Source organism: Eumetopias jubatus, unplaced genomic scaffold, assembly GCF_037043125.1.
Source record: "Eumetopias jubatus isolate StellerSeaLion01/CBP00866 unplaced genomic scaffold, mEumJub1_p1.0 scaffold_5, whole genome shotgun sequence".
Lineage (NCBI taxonomy): Eukaryota > Metazoa > Chordata > Mammalia > Carnivora > Otariidae > Eumetopias > Eumetopias jubatus.
In genome coordinates, this window is record NW_028274811.1 from 112,682,362 (window position 1) to 112,698,099 (window position 15,738).

The window sequence follows — 15,738 nt, forward strand, 5'->3', positions numbered from 1 at the left end:
ACCCAATGTGGGGACCGGTCCTCATCACATCAGCTCTGCCAGGCCCGCACCACCAGCCAAACGGACTTGGAAAGAAACACACTGGTTTTGTTTCCTCCTCACACTCCTGCCACCTCCCCGCTGATTGTGGGCGGGTTCCACACTCAGGTTCTCGAAGTGCAAGCGGAAAACGGGCTTCTCTCTCAGAGCCGCTCAGAACATCCACCTTCTCAAAGAGGCCAGCCACCTGATGAGGGGGCAAGGGGAAGCCGAACAGATCATTCTATCATCTCACATCTGCCTTCAGTGGGCTCCAGTGAAATCATGATGGGTATTCTGTAAAGCACATGGGCAGGACTATAGGATATAAACCCAGGTGCTGGGGTGACATACTGTTTCTTGAGGTCAGCTGCAGGCAGAAACCAAGAACACAACCCACTGACTTCTGTAGGGTCCAGGAACACGACAGATACTTGGCCTAGCCTTGGTTGACAGACAGTAAGAAGGTTAAGATCACACACAGGCTTTGGAATCAGACTGCCTTGTTCAAATACCAGCTCTGCTATACATGGGCGATGTGCTGTCAAGCAAGTTACTCGGTTACTTCTGAGCCTCAGTTTCCCCTTTTGAAAAACGGTACTAAAAATGTTGATCTCGCCATGTAGAACAGACTACAAAGGATGTATGCAAAGTGCTAATCAAGTTGCCTGGCCTATTAAGGAAGCGCTTAATAAGTGGTACCTTTCAGTATACGGATTAGTGGATCTTTAAGTTTCTGCCAGGTCTGGTATTCTGTAGTTAACCTGGGAAAGATACCTTAGCCCATCCTTCTTGGTTACCCTGTAACCTTAATGAATTTAGATTTTCCAGCTGATCTCCTTCTTTCAGCCAACCCCTTTCAAGACAAAAACAAAATATAATAATAACAATAATAATAAATACTTTTTTAAATTAAAAAAAAACTGAACCTGCAATTTGGGTAAATGGCCACAAGGTGGCAGATCTCTCAATGGCAAGGTCTACTCTAAGGCCCAAACTCTGTCTAAGACAATGATTCAGAGGTAAGGTTCTGCCCATGTAACGCAGATTAGTAATCATGAAATTTCTTCAAGCATTCATTAAAAAAAAAATCTTAATTAAAATAACAACCTTAAATATATCCAGCAATTTCTTGGTAGATACTGCCAGGTGCTTAATCTCATTTAATCCTAAAAACAATCCTTAGAAGCTGGCATTATTACTGGCACTTTTGGAAATCTTTTGGAAATAAAGAATGAAAGGCTCAGAGGGGTTCAGTGACATGCCCAAGGCCACACAACCTGTATCTCTTAAAGAAAGGAATTCAGGTAAGAAAGAGCACCTCTTCCCTCCTTCCCTGAGGGTTTGCCCTCCGCTCTGGGTGGCTCCAATCCCAAGTGCCCCAGGCAGGCAAGCAGCTCCTCTGGCCTTCGTGGTTTACCACTTATCAAACAAGATCCCAGTGGGCTGCCTCAGTGCCTTCCAGAAGGGAAGCAACACAGACCAGGCTGATGTGAGGCTTCCCGTATCTGTCCTTCCCTAGTCCAAAGGAGGTCTTCTCTTAATTTAATCAATAAAGGTGGAAAAAGCAAGCTCTTCCCTCCTTTCTGTGCAGAGATTCCTTTGCCTTAAAAAGAAATTTCTGGATTATCTCAGGGAATGCCCTTAATACCTCCCTACCTCTTGAATCAAGATTTGACTTGGTTACCTTCTATCAGATCCTGGAGGGAAACTCCCTCGCCTGCATTCTGGCTATCAGTAACTTGAGTCCACCATTCAGCAACACCGCCCCCCCCCCACCCCGCACTTTCTCATGCCCCCTCCCCCAGCACCCCCTGAAGCCACCCTTCCGGTGGGGGGAGACATAATAAGCAGTGAGTGCGTTAAGTGAGTCAGACATCATCCTGAAGCAGTGAAGGAGACCAGCAGGGTGATGTGGCTGAGTCAGGGGTGCATAGGGACAGCCCGGCAAGGCCTCTCTCGGCGGTGTTAGAGCCAAGTCTGAAGGAAACTGGACTCAAACTGTTTCTGGCCTATTAAGGAAGAGCTTAATAAGTGGTACCTTTCAGTATACAGACTAGTGGATCGTTAAGTTTCTGCCAGGTCTGGTATTCTGTAGTTAACCTGGGAAAGATACCTTAGCCCATCCTTCTTGGTTACCCTGTAACCCTATGAATTTAGGTTTTCTAGCTGATCTTCTTTCAGCCAACCCCTTTCAAGCCAAAAACAAAATATAATTATAATAAATATATTTTTTAATTAAAAAAAAAAAAAACCTGGGGGCTCCTGGGTGGCTTAGTTGGTTAAGCTTCTACCTTTGGCTCAGACTCAGGTCAAGATCTCAGGGTTCTGAGATCCAGCCAGGCATGAGGCTTCCTGCTAGGGGTAGGGGGAAGGGGGAGTCTGCTTCTCCCTTTCCTTCTGTGTGTGCAGGCACACTCTTTTTAAAAATTAATTCATTCATTAATTAACGCCCTGAACCAACCGGACCTCCCAGGGCAGAGCAGCTCCACTTTCTCAAGCTATCGGTCCAGTGGCAGCCTCACGTGCCTGGGCTACCATGTGCACAGCATGTGCCCTCCATGCCAGACAGCGGAGGCTGACCTGAGCCCATCACTGGACAGGCTCTAGGCAGCTCTTCCAGCCACCATATGGCACAGATCAGCAGGGGGTACGGCACTGTCCTTCCCATCTTCTCAGTCACAGAGCTAAGGGCATCCTAGCCTAGACCCCAGCCCCCACATCTTTGGTCTGAGCCCATTGTGCACCATCGGACTGGAAGTGGCCTAAGCTCAGGTCCCGGAGGAAAGCCCCTAAGTAGCTCCAATCTGCCCAGTCCCTCCTTCTCTGCACCATCCTTGGGAAGCAGCCCACCCAGAAAGGAAGGAGGGGCCTGAGTGCGTAGACTGTACCCTCTGCCCTAAGAGGAGCCCACCCTCAGGGCTCAGAGGTCAGCCTGAGTCAAATCTGTCGGTCATTAGTGCAGTGCAGCCTAGAGAGCTAGGTTCCCACACCAGCTGCCTGAGTCTCACCTTATCTTTGTACCTCTCTACTATTTCTTACCTTGTTTGTCTTTAAATCCACTCATTTGTTTCCTCCTTAGGTTTATCCTTAGCAATATGTTATATGCACTGGCTATATTTTCTCAAATGTGCACTTAAGTACCTATTAAAATAACTCGATTCACTTGCCACCCAAATCACCAAGCTGACCACCCATGCCACACTTTCAGACTCTGAGTTCACTCGTTCACATGCATGTCCCGGCCTCCTGCCCTTGCTGGCCTCGGTTCCTCCCCTGGAAAATTCTGACCAGTAGCATGTGAGGTCTTTGCAACCCAACGCCTGGTCTCCCTGGGCCCGGCCCACCTTTACTGGCCAAGGATCACATCACCCTTGAACAGGAGCCCGTCTTAATTCCACCACGAATTCACAGGTTCCACATCTCTAGCGCATTCCCACCACCCCTCTCCAGCTTCCATGTTTGACCCAGCCTCCTCTATAGGGCCTTTATCTCTCGGGGTCCTCCCTCCTCGCTCGTCTCCCCACAAACCCTGCTCCTGCGTGTGCACGTCCCGCCGGCCCTGCGTCCAGCTGAGCCCCCCACTGCCACTCCGCTCCCGATCCCCACGCCCCTGGCCCCTAGTGCTTCCTCCCACCCTGGTCCCCTCTGCCAGCCGACCAATAAGTGGAAGTGTGGGGGTGCTTCTCTGGACTTCAGTTTCCCTGTCTGCACCAATGAAGGTGGAAGGACTCAAATAGAAGCTCTTAGTCCAGGCCTGTATGTGGCATTCAGGGTCCATGAAATCACATGCCAACCTTTCTGTGTTTTGACTTTCTCATATAAAGGACGAAGGGGGGCCCCGGCCAAAAAAGCCCCAGGCGTAGTCTCTGAAAGCCTTCTGGTTCTCACTCACACACTCAGAATCCTCATACTCAGGACCCAGAGCACAATGGGACTCAAGAAGAGACTTAAAGCACCCTCCCCTCTCCCTGAACTCCACCCTTCATGACCAACATCCCCTGCCACAAGAAAAGAGAATCAATCACACCAAGTGTTCGAGGCCTTCCAGTCAACGTAAGAGCCAAAGTGAGTTATCTTTAATAGAAGAAAAAAGGCAAAGTTCAAGAGTCACCCCAGGACCTGGGGCCACACGGAGCTCTCAACTCCACTGTGCTCCCCCCAAGAACCCAAGGGAACTGCAGGACGAGGGCCAAGGGCCGGGGCGGGGAGGCTGCAGGGCCAGGGAGAGGGAGGGCCAGAAGGCAGTCCACCTCTCAGAGCAACCCCAGGGGCTTGGGGGAGAGTCCACGGGGAGAGACAGAGGACAAAAGAAATAGATTCGGCTCCAGGGCCCACCCACACATCACCAACACTGTCCCCCAAACAAAAAAGGGGCCCCCGAAGACAGTAAGCACCCGTCCTTCCACATGTGCAAGCAGCAGGCAGAAGATCCAAGCCCTGCCTGGGAGGATGCTGGGTAAGATGCCCTCTAAAATCTCACCCATTGGGGCGCCCGGGTGTCTCAGCTGGTTAAGCGTCTGCCTTCGGCTCAGGTCATCTCAGGGTCCTGGGATAGAGCCCCCTGTCACCATGTCTGGCTCCCTGATCAGCGGGGAGTCTGCTTCTCCCTCTCCCTCTGTTCCTCCCCACCCTCCCCTGCTCACGCATTGGCTTTCTCTCTCTCTGTCAAATAAAAGTCTTTAAAATCAGTCAGTCCAATCAAATCAAATCTCTTCCATTCCTGAGAGCCTTGGATTCTTCCTCAGGACAAAAGCGAAGCCTGGGGCCTGAGAAGGCAGGGAAGCCGCCTCTGTTGGTGAGTCGGGCCAGGGTCCAAAGGGATGCGTGCAGGGGCCACCACCGGGGCCTCCAGGCATAAGTCACCCCACTGCCCAGGGTTGTCACTGCCCCTGCCTTTTACCCTGGCGCCCCCCGCTCACAGAAGTCCTCATGGGAACCCAGGGAGGACAAGGGTCTGGCCAGAGTCAGGATGTGGGGCAGACTGAGCTAGGGAGGGAGCAGCAGGGTAGAGGCAGAAATCCTCGTTGTGTGAGCAAACCCGAGTGCTCGTGGGGGCAGACACTGAGCTCTGTTCTTTAAGCGTATGTTATCTCTGAGCTTCGCCGTGCCCTGACAAGGATGGTACCACTGGCATGTGTCCGCCGCTGTCCCCAGGATAACGTGAGCAGAGAGGCCAGTGGGGACCCACAGCCTGTCGAGTTCGTGAGCCACAGAAGCAGGATTGGACCCCGAGCAGTCCCTCCCAGGCCCACAGACCAGAGCAGTGCTGTGGAGCGTGAGGGTGGGCTGGACGCCCCGCCAGCATCGGTCCCTAACAAATTCACCCAGATGCCCTGAGCTGCTTTAATAACCAGAGCAGTGGGAAGAATGCCCAGCTCCAGAAGCTTCTCCCTACCCGCCCCCCAGTTCAGGGCATGAGCCTCTTCTTTCACCTTTACTTCAAGGATGGGCTTTCAGGATCTCCTGGAATGTTCGGTGTGCACTGTGAGACCAGGTCAAATGGAATCCTCTTGTACCTCAGGGCAAATTCCCGAAATGACTCCACTGCTCCTCATGGCAAGGGGCAACCAGGCGGAGCAGGCCTCAGTCCCTCTCTTACTTGTGTGGTAGGTCCATTCTGTACCCTTGCTGCCACGGCCATGACAGACAATGGCCACGAAGCTGGAGATGACCACGGCTGCTGCAGATACATTGGGTCCATTTATTATCATTTCATTCTTGCACCCTTTTGAAACCAGGGTAGAAGGCTCAGAAAGGCCAGGCAACTTGCCTAAGGTCACACAGCAAAGTCCATTGGCAGCATCTTCCAACCCAGCTACCACTGGCTGGCATTCAATGCCAAGGCCCTCCTCTGGCTGCTAGGGCTCCACTGTTAGGGTACCCCAAGCTTAAGTTCCACCTCCAGCAAGTCTTCCCAGGGATTGCAGCCCAGAGCCTTCTGCCAACTACACTGTGCTCTTTCCCTCACTGGGCTCATCAGCCTCGACCGGCCAACAGTCTGCAGCTTGCTGGTCAATGCGGTCCGCTTGCTCACAGCTATGTCCAGGGAGCTGAGCACAGGGCCTGGCACGGCTTATGCTGAAGCAGTGAACCAGTGGATACCCCTACTGGGTCCCTGACCGTGGCAGCCTCTCTAGCGTGGTGTGTGTGCCAGTTCTTTGTCCCCCCACAGCTCCTTGCACGTAATAGATGCGCCGTCCCAGCGGATGGAGGAGCCTAAAATGGAAGATATGGTAGGAAACTCCTGGGTTCAAATCCCAGCTCTGCTACTAACCTACTGCCTGACTCAGACAGCTCAGTCTCTTGGAGCCTCAACATGCGGGGCTGGTGTGGGTGGCCCTGGCTTTGGGGGGCTCCTGCAAGGCCAGGCCCTTCACCAGTTCCCAAGGAGCAGCCTAGCATCTCCCCACACTGCTGCTGGAAGCATGCCTGGTGGCGGATGTGGGTTATTCTTAACCAAATGCACTTCCTCTAGTTTGTGAGGGCAAGGGGAGGAGCGGGAGCTCCATCCTTACACTGAACTTCCCTTTCTATGCTGCTCAAGTTCAACTCTGCTCAGCAGCCGTCAGGGCAGGTGACTTCACTCTCCATGTCCAGCTCCTGGCCACCAAGCCCTCCTCCCTCCTTGCCCGCTCCCCGTAACAGCTGTGCTCAGGCATACACCGGGCACCAGGACACGGCCACCAACAGGGAGAGGCAGCTGTTTTTCCCTTTGACAAAGAAACAAAAGAGACAAACAGAACTCAATCACCTGCCTGAAGTTGTGAATAAAACCTAACTGGCTCTCTAAGAGAGGACAAGCCGCAAAACAGAATCTCGAGCTACATCCATGGGGAACGTTACCCTGCTGTCATCAAAACGGTGAGTTAAAAAATTTAAGGCCATGGAAAACACCTTCTATAAACCTTCATAAAGATTAATAAGACCTTAATGAAAATACATTATCCAATATAATGCTAAGTGGAAAAGTCACAAAGACAGTAGGACCTGATTTTTTTTTTTAAAGGAAAAATGTATAGGGGAAGAAAGAAAAAAGAAATGTTCATGGTGGTCACTTCTAGACAGTGAAATTAGGCAGGGTTTCTATTTCCTTTTGGAGGGTGTGTCTATTTCTGTAATTTTCTTCAATAAAGATTTTATTCCTTTGTAATAAAAAGGTTTACATAAATTTTTATTTTATATTTAAAAAACAAAGCAGGAGGGACTCCTGGGTGGCTCAGTCAGTTAAGCGTCTGCCTTTGGCTCAGGTCATGATCCTGGGGTCCTGAGATCGAGTCCTGCATGGGGCTCCTTGCTCAGCAGGGAGCCTGCTTCTCCCTCTGTCTGCTGTTCCCCCTGCTTGTGTGAGTCTCTTTCTCTGACAAATAAACAAATAAAATACCTTAAAAATAAATAAATAAAATTAAAAACAAAGCAGGAAAAGTTACCCTTATGTGAACCCAAAGGAACTGTGAATGTATAAAATTAATGGCCAATTCTTTAAATTAATTATACCTGCTTTGGGTAAAAACTAGAAGTCAAATGCAAAAAAATGTATAATTCTTAAATAGTCGGTGAATTTTTTTTTTAAAGCAGGATATAAACTCATAGTAGAAACACAAGACACCGTTGAACCTGGAAGGAAGGCCCAACTCCATGGGCAGAACCGGCCTGTGGTCATCTTGGAACCTCACGGCAACGAGCTCCCAAAAGGCAGCATCTGCCCCGGGCATAGGAACACAGGAAGATCCCACATGGATTCAGATCCCCCGGCGAGGTCTCACTGCTTGTCTTTGGAGGTATATTTCACAAGAGTAACTGACATGCAGCTTCAGTGACAAGTGTCATCATAATGATGATGAGGATGTGTGCAATGCACGGGTCGGCTTCCTTCTCATCCCCGTGGACTCTAAGCTCTAAGACAGTGGGGAGTCTGTCCTGTTGAGACTGTGCCCCTAGCACCCAACGCAGAGCCTGACGTGGACTATGGCTCCATAATGAATAAATAAACAAAGGAACAAATGCATGACTGATTAGGTGGATGAGTGAATGGATGAATGAGTGAATTTTGACCTAGAACAAGGGCAGGATTACCTGGCCAGACAGAGTCCACCCACAGAGATATAGCCAGGAGTTGGCTGAGTGACCTTCAGCCTTACCATGGGCTGTACCCTCACGTGGCCATTATGCAGCAGCTCTGTCCCCAACAGTAGCTGGTGATGACCACAGAGGGTACACGTGTAGGATGGGGGATGAGGGTCATGGTCTAAGGGGGCGAGAAGGAAAAGAGGTCCCCACCACCCAGGCTGTTGCTAGGAGAGATTAATCCAGGACAGAAAATACCCCAAGCTGCCCACCTGGCCTTTGTCTAGAACATAAACTCCCAGGGAACCAGGACGCCCTCCCAGAGCAGCGGCGTCCCTGGGGAGTCCAGAGCCTCCATGGTATTTATTCCCTGTCACTTTGGCTCTGTTACCAGTGGCTCCGGCCAGCCCCGCCCCCGGTCTAGCCCTCCTGGTTTCTCTGCACCGTGACCCTACCCTGGCCCCAGATATTCCAATTCTAAGAACCTCCCTCTTAGGAAGCAACCCAATTAGCTCCCCGACCTCAGCTCTCTGCGCAGCCGGGCGTTAAATCGCAGATCCAAGAGTGGAAATTGACTTTGCCGAAGGTGGCTGTGGGCGCTGACACCATTAGGTGGGGAGCCGGTGAGGAAGTCCTTGCCTGTTAGGAGGGCCTGCCAGGGCTGCTCTGAATCCAGGATTGCCTCGATTCTGCCACTTCCAAAGGCCTTGCGGATTCTACTGGTTCCAAACAAATACTGAGGCTCGACCACAGTCTAAAATGCATTTGCTCACTCACTGCACCCAGCCGGACGTGGCCATCCCCTCTGGTATAAATCAGCCTCACCGCCTGCTCTGAAAAGATGCTCAAACACGCCAGTTCTCTTTATACGACCTCCCCTTGGAGACTGTTTGCACCGGCAGTGGGTGCATTCTGGGACTGACAAGCCCTTGCTGACCCCACTGCCTAGAACATCTTTTTTCCCAGAAACCTGCTTTCTTTCTGATTTCTCAGCCTCAGCATGAATGTCACTGCAGAGGGGCTTCGAGACCACCCTTTCCACCGTAGCTCACACACCCCCACTGGATGTCCTTGCCTTACTGCTTCTCTTCTCGGGGCTCATAACGAGCTGAAATCACCTCGTTTGTTTCTTGCCGCCCTATGCCAGCTCCCGGTGGGCAGGACTGAGCTCGCTGCCGTGTCCCCAGACCCAAGCCCGGTGGCCGGCACGCAGGAAATGTACTTAAATAGGGGCTGGATGAGAGGGAAGATTCCCATGGCCCAACGATGAATGAAGCAGAGACCCAGGCTGAGGGGTCAGGAAGCCAGGGTTGGTGGGACGTCAAACAAGCCACTGGACCACAGGGCTTCAGCCCCCAGCCCTTGTGAGGGGATGAGGGTGGCAGGCTGAGTCAAGTTCCCTAAAGTTATGGAAAAAGAGCATCTCACAGGAAGTAAGTCATCCGCAGAGTCTACAGGAGCAGGGAAAATCCCCGGATCCCCTCACAGCATGTGTCCTAGAGCTCCTAGACAGAGGCCAGGCAGAGTCTATGGACACTGACCAGACTGTGCTGTTGTTACTACGACCGAGAACAACAATCAGCATAAGCAAGAATCTGGGACACAAGCTCCCGGAGGCCAGTGACCCTGCTTCTTTCCTGCTCCGACCCCAACATCTGGGCCAGTGCCCGCCACATCCAGGCACTTCAGTAAGTCCTTTTTTCGTAACTGATTTATAAATGCCTCCTACGTGATAAGCACTTTGTATTCAAATGTCCACAAATTCTTCAAATCAAAGCTTTGCAGCTAAGGACTCCGATGATTACCTCAGAGAAGTGAAGTAAGAGGCCCCACCAGCAAGGCAGGGCAGAGCAAGGCCTTGAACCACGGGTGTCCGGCGTCAGAGCCTGGCCCCGATTCCCTGGCCACCTCGCCTCCTGCAAAGCCAAACAACGATAATGACACCATTTACCAAGTCCCATCATGCGCCAGATGGGCAGGGCTCTACCACCGCAGTCTCAGTAATCCCTCTGCAGAGAAGGTTAACGGCGGCCCCAAAAAGGTGAAGTCACCTGGTGTAGGGGCTGCAGCGAAGAGCTGGCAGAACCTGGGTCCGATCTAGGTATTTTTCAGTTCTCAAGTATAGCCTCTTAAGGTTCAGCCACACTGCATGCATTCCCACGGAAGTCAGGATAATTTATTATAAAAATCAGAATGCTCTTGAATAAACCACACATTGCCCGTGGCTCCTCGTACTGCAAGACAACCCGGGACCCCACTCCCAGTCAGGCCCACCTCTGCCTTCTGACTCTGGCCGGTCCATTCTCCCCGGCCCTCCCTTCCCCACCTGTTTAACCAGACGACTCGCCTCTAAAGTTTTAGGAATCTAAACTCTTTTATCACTCACTTGAAACTAAGTGAATATTAACACAGGATTGTGTTTTTATGGCTTTCCATGGTTTATGAAACACTTTTACATTGATTGTCTCATCCATCCAACAACCCTGTTGTACAGCTAACATCCTCCCTTACAGACTAAGAAACAGCGACTCAGAGAGTTTAAGCGACTCAGTCAAGGTCACACAGCGGGAAAGTAGCAGGACCAGAGTCTGGATCCCAACTCTACTCCAGTGGGCTTTCTCCTCCAACCAGGCTGCCGAAGGGAGGTTGGAGCCCAAGAAGACCCCAGGGTATTGTGAGGCAAAGTGAGGGAAAACAAGCATACCCACATAAATCAAGAAGAAAAAAATTAACAACACAATAGGCAGTTCTTTGGAGAGGAAACACAAGCGACTCTTAACCAAGAGAGAAAGTTGGCAATTAAAACTCCAAAGAAACACCAGGTTAGCAAAGATCAAAAAAGTTTAAGGCCATGCATGCTGGTGGAGGTGTGAGGAAACAAGCATTTCTTATTCATCTCTGTGGGAATGTAAAACTGATAAAATTTCACGAAAGGGAATGTGGCAATGGCCGTCAAAATTTTAAATGCATTCACCCTTTAACCGAGCGACTGCCCTTGGGAGGTAGTTTTCCCACACATCCATCACACACGTGCAAAATGACGCTCGCACAAAGATGCTCCCCGCAGACTAGCACAGCACTAAATTAGAAATACTTTAAATGCTCAACAGAGAACTGGTTAAACCAACTACAATCAAGCCAAAAAAGGAAGTAGATCTTTTTTAATACACTAATATGAAATGATCGTCAGGATCCATTATTAAATGGAAGAAAGCAAGCTGCCCCGCGATGTTCTTAGCTTGCTATCATGGGTGCAAAAAAATGAAGGTAGGAAGCGAGACCCTATATATGCTGGTGTCGGCATGGTTTCTCTCTGGAAGAACATGGTAGAAATCGGTAGTGGGGTTCCTCAGGGGATAGGAACACAAAGATGGGAGAGATGACTTCCATCTGTAACTTTGACAATTTCTTCAAGGAAGCTCGCGTATTACCTTTTCAAAAGAAATACAAAAGCATGTCTATTGTCTCTTTCCCACTGAACAGGTGCTGTATGTTGAAATGAAAATGAAACTTGTCAAGTACGAAATGAACTTGTCAAGTAGCTGGATCTTCCAGTCTTCCAGGGGCCTGCTCCGAGTGACCTCCCTCCACCCCCAATCTCTTTCCCTTGCATGGGCTCCAACTGCAGCCTGAATCACAGGGGGATCAGTTAACACTTCAAACAGCCCAGCTGAGTAATAAATTCTAAATCAGGAAGGCTGGGTTGGAGTATCTTTCCTACCAGCAAGGGTGTGAATCGTGCTCCGTTCATATTAACAAATGTATGTATAGACCAACGCAGCACACATTGTGTGGACCAAGAGCCAAACCTCAGGAGTGATCAGATCTTGGGGTATAATAGCTCTTGGTCATGTGAAATACTTGGAGGTGATCAGATATTGTCCAAACCTGATACCGTCTGGAGTTAAAATAATAGCAGTCGCTGTGGCAGCCTTCTACTGTTTATGACTCTACCACTTGCAATTAGCTTTGAAATCCATGATCTGTGCATTTTCACAGCAATGCAGGGATTGTTCCCATTTATGAAAGGCTGAAAGAGGTCACATGGTGGGCGACAGTCACACCAGACCTGGAGCTGAGGTTCTCTCCCTCTCAAGGTCACAGGCAGAAATCAGCTCACAGCCAGCTGAAAGGCAGGGAAAGTGTGCCCAAGGAGGGCAGCTTGGCTGGAGGTGAAACCCTACAATGTTACTTTAAAGGGGGAAAAAAAAAAAGGTACTGCTTTTGACTGGTTATTTCTGGGTGCTGGGATTACTTTTTTTTTCTCTTTTACCTATTTGTATTCCCTCAAGTTTCAATAAATTAATACCTGCTGCTTATTAAGAAAATACAATTTATATGAAAATAAAACAGATAATCTCATATTCAATTGAAAGGCATTCGAACACACCAAACTGCTAAGACTGGTTGTTTCTTTCTTTTCTTTTTTTTTAAAGATTTTATTTATTTACTTGAGAGCGAGAATGAGAGAGAGAGAGCACATGAGAGGCGGGAGGGTCAGAGGGAGAAACAGACTCCCTGCTGAGCAGGGAGCCCGATGCGGGACTCGATTCCAGGACTCCAGGATCATGACCTGAGCCGAAGGCAGTCGCTTAACCAACTGAGCCACCCAGGCACCCCTGGTTGTTTCTTAAGAGATTACAGAATGAGGGTGACCTCATTTTCCTCTGACGAGTTAGTTCCAAATGTTGGAAATTTTTTAAATATTACTTTTAAAAAAATTCTTAGTAAAAAAATGTTAATGTTCATTTAAATATATATATATACACACATATAACATCTGTTGACCCAACAACCAAAATGTAAAATGAAAAAAAGGAATTTAAGGCAGGAAGTTATCTCTTCAAAACATTTTGGGGTTAACAGCAAATTATGGAGCAACTAAATAAGAGTCTGAGTTATAGTAATATAAAATCGTTGTTTTCGGGCGCCTGGGTGGCTCAGTTGGTTAGGCGACTGCCTTCGGCTCAGGTCATGATCCTGGAGTCCCGGGATCGAGTCCTGCATCGGGCTCCCTGCTCGGCAGGGAGTCTGCTTCTCCCTCTGACCCTCTTCCCTCTCGTGCTCTCTCTCCATTCTCACTCTCTCAAATAAATAAATAAAATCTTTAAAAAAAAAATTGTTTTCAATCTCATAATCTTTAGCTTCCTTTATAACCCGAAAAAAACGGCTTTTAAATTAACTTGCTCTGTGAGGCTCAGAAGAGAGCTGCCCCTGGATGTAGGCAGATCCAGACTCCCAGGCTGAAGCGGGCCAAGCTGCCCGCGCAGGCAACGAGCGTATGCACATGGCCCTGCCCGTCAGGCCCGCAGTCACCTAATCCATGCGGCTGCAAAATCCAGCAGCTGGTGAGGGTTTGAGGGGGTTGGGTGGCTCTGGTGTTGAATTGCCTATTGGCCACATGATTCGGTTAGTGTGGTCGCTCTTTTTCCACTTGATGTGAGCTTTCCTTAAATAATTGCAGACCTCATGGTGGAGCCGGCAGGAGCTCTGGGTGAGAGACACCAGGGCTCAGGACCCAAGGATGGCATCTGAGCCTCAAAGAGCACCCATGGCCACGTCTGCAGACCCCCACAGTATCTCAGAACTCACCGGCACCTTCCCTCCCCTGCTAAAATATTTCTTAACTGAAACCAAGAGAACTAAAAGACAGGTTTATAGATTACAAAATCATTCAAGATGGATAAAACAGTACTGTGGAAAAAAGGAAGAAATCAACTTTAGATATAATCTATCGGGTAAAGGATTTTGAATAATTTGCTCCTTTAAAAAAAAAAAAAAACCTGGCCCTAAGTTCCTTAATTTTTCGCCCAATCTTTCCACCCCCATGAGTGACTTAGCCCAATGTTCCGTGATTCACCAGGGAGGTTGGAAATCAGGGATTCTCTTGCCTAGAGTTCCTCCTCCTCTGCCTTCTCCTTCCAAACCCACTCATTTAAGGCACATGATCCCATGATAAATTTCTTCCAACTTGCAGTTCAAAGAGAAGTCAGCACCTGTCACCAGGAAAGGGGACACAAGCTGGGAAGTTAAGAACCTGCAACAGGCTCTGCTCACTGGATGTAGGGAATCATGTTGCCCACCTGAGCTGTGACAGTTGCCTGGCTCCATCTGTGTCCAGGAACGAACCTTCTCCCTCTCTCTCCAGTACCTGGCAGTTCCACCCCAAGCAGAATTGGTAAGACAGCCCCCACAGTAGAAAAATAATGAGTCACAGCATGGCAGAGATGAGAGAGATGGGGAAACTCACAGCCCGGAGAGGGGGCCAAACTTGCCCAAGTCACATAGCAAAGAGCAGCAGGCAGGGATGGAACCCAAGACCTTCTTCCAAGTACAATGCTGTCACCAGGGCACCTGATCTCTAGTACAGCTACAAACTTCTCCCTGCCCCCCCATATATGTATGTATATATGTGTGTATATATATAATTTTTTAATTAAAAAAATTTTTTAAATATATATATGATTTTTTTAAAGATTTTCATTTATTTATTTGACAGAGACAGAGCGAGAGCAGGAACACAAGCAGGGGGAGTGGGAGAGGGAGAAGCAGGCTTCCCGCTGAGCAGGGAGCCCGATGCGGGGCTCGATCCCAGGACGCTGGGATCATGACCTGAGCCAAAGGCAGACGCTTAACAACTGAGCCACCCAGGCGCCCTATATAATTTTTTTTTAAAGTAGGCTTCATGCCCAGCGTGGAGCCCAACGTGGGACTTGAACTCACAACCCAGAGATCAAAACCTGAGCTAAGATCAGGAGTCAAACCCTTAATCGACTGAGCCACCCAGGTGCCTGTACAAACCTCTCCAAACAACTATCTTCCCTAACTCTAATTTAGAGGAATCAGTGGAAATTACACTTTTCTGGGGGAGTTGCAGCTATTGCAAAATTGTACCACGGAAGGATGTTGCAACTCCAAGAAGACTGGGGATCACTGCTCCAAGGAGAATTCAAAATAATCCTGGGAACTCAGTCTAAGACAAGGCACAGACAGGAAGCACTGAGAGGCCCTTTCCAAAACCATCCCATCCCGACCAGGTGGGTCTTGTGGCCCCCAGAGTCCACTTCCCCCAGGGGTCCCCTTCCCAAGGAAGTCCCCTTAGCAAGTCCCCTTCCTGCCAAGTTCCTGCAATGGTGACCTTATTGGGCAAGACATTTCAACATCCCTGGCCTCAGGTTCTTAATCTGTAAAATGGAAACGAAAACCCTCCTGAGGGGACATGGATTACAGATGTGAAATGCACTGAGAATTTCACAGTAATATGCTCAAAGGGGTAACAGCAGTGGTAAGAGGAGTAACAATAATTATTACTATAGCAATACCTATCATTATCATCATTAAATCTATTTAAGGTTTACTCTGTAAAGTTACCAGCCTTCTCCCTGTCCAGCAAGTACCTGGTGGGTATGTGGGGCCTGGCCCCACCACAACGGGGACGGCTGCTTTTATTGGGCAAAGGCCTCTGGTCAGGACTGCAGGTGAGAAGCTGTGCCCCAGCCTCGTGCCCCCGCTCCATGCCTAGGGCCTGCACACCTGCACAGTCCACAGGGTGATCCCACTCATCCCTCCTGCCTAAGAGGCCCTGGTCGCCCTCCCCACGCCCTTCCCACACCCTCCCCACGCCCCTGAGCAGCCTCCAGCTAGCTTCCCAGG

The 15,738-nt window shown here is 49.5% G+C and overlaps 1 protein-coding gene and 1 long non-coding RNA gene across 5 annotated transcripts in view; one reads left to right on the plus strand and one right to left on the minus strand.

Moving 5' to 3' along the window:
* Positions 1 to 15,738, minus strand: part of PPARGC1B (PPARG coactivator 1 beta) — a 103,844-nt gene that overhangs the window by 73,343 nt on the left and 14,763 nt on the right. The gene's annotated exons all lie outside the window — the stretch shown is intronic.
* On the plus strand, positions 6,581 to 12,549 carry LOC114211887 (uncharacterized). Of its 2 annotated transcripts, none has more exons than XR_003609857.2 (3): positions 6,581 to 6,882; positions 7,594 to 9,773; positions 11,569 to 12,549. It is a non-coding gene; the product is annotated as an uncharacterized LOC114211887 (long non-coding RNA). The 2 variants fall into 2 exon arrangements; XR_003609856.2 differs by having other exon boundaries at positions 7,597 to 9,773.